The 1,254-nt window shown below is 45.7% G+C and overlaps 1 protein-coding gene across 1 annotated transcript in view; it reads left to right on the top strand.

Moving 5' to 3' along the window:
* Positions 1-766, top strand: part of LOC123506936 (visual system homeobox 2-like) — a 31,298-nt gene extending 30,532 nt beyond the window's left edge. Inside the window, exon 5 of the mRNA XM_045259358.1 lies at positions 1-766. This exon is cut by the window's left edge and continues 768 nt beyond it. The gene's annotated coding sequence lies outside the window, so the exon portion shown is untranslated.
* Positions 767-1,254: the final 488 nt, after the last annotated feature.

Here is a 1,254-nt window from a genome sequence, read left to right as displayed (position 1 = left end):
TGTTACAACACCGTCAGGCAGTATTGAGCTTGAGTTTATATCACGTAGTACGCTGAAAGTTTTCTTCTACTACTACTACTACTACTACTACTACTACTACTACTACTACTACTACTACTACTACTACTACTACTACTACTCCATAACAAGCAGTATTACCAGTAGTCTCCATGAATGCAAGTCAGGAATAGCATTTAGCATTACCCATCTTTTTCTAGTTCGTATTGTTATGTTTACCTCCTCGCTACACCCCTCCACCTTCCCATCCGCCCTGGAGTGGGACGGGACGGGAGGGGGTAGGGGGACAGTTAGCTAGCCACCAAATGTTACTTTATTAAGATGCAACGGTGGTGAGAGTCAGTACCTCCGCTAGTATGTACCGTTTGGCACCCTCATCTACCTATACCGTACCGTCCTGTACCGTTCTGTACCGTCACGAGGCATGCTGTTTACCGACCGTCCATGTTGCCTCGTACCTTACAAACACACCGTTCCGTCCTGTTCCGTTTGTATAGAGTTACATACGTACCATCTATAGCTTTACTGTACCTTTATTAGCATTACACCGTCCTGTACCGTCACGTGTGTATAGTGATGTACCATTTATAGCTTTACCGTACCATTACACCGTCCTGTACCTTCATTAAGCCGTCACGCACCGTCCTTACCCACTACACACACACACACACACACACACACACACACACACACACACACACACACACACACACACACACACACACACACACACACACACACACACACACATGCAATACGTGTACTAACTTAAGGGCTTTTCTCTCGTACCGGTTGAACTTATATACGTACCGTCACCGTACCGTGTTGTCTTTTGTTTAGGGTACGCTGGCGAACAACTGGTGGGCGGGACAGGTGAGAGTGTTTGTTGTTAGCGTGACGAGGGTTTGCAAGTAGTGATGCTTAATTCTACAGTGTGACGCAAATGTACGAGACTTTTATGTTTAGCTTTTTTTTTTTACCTCTTGGCGCTGTTGTGGGAACCGTGTGTGTGTGTGTGTGTGTGTGTGTGTGTGTGTGTGTGTGTGTGTGTGTGTGTGTGTGTGTGTGTTTCTGCGTCTTGTCCTTTACGTACTTTAGTGTTGCATGCCTGGCACATCATCAGTCATTCTCTCTCTCTCTCTCTCTCTCTCTCTCTCTCTCTCTCTCTCTCTCTCTCTCTCTCTCTCTAGGAAGCCCAAAGATTAATTCCTTATTAGTTATTGAAAGCACGAGTTA

The sequence above is a fragment of the Portunus trituberculatus genome, chromosome 21 (genome assembly GCF_017591435.1).
Source record: "Portunus trituberculatus isolate SZX2019 chromosome 21, ASM1759143v1, whole genome shotgun sequence".
NCBI lineage: Eukaryota > Metazoa > Arthropoda > Malacostraca > Decapoda > Portunidae > Portunus > Portunus trituberculatus.
The sequence above is the reverse complement of the archived record's forward strand: the minus strand, read 5'-3'. Positions and strand labels throughout refer to the sequence as shown.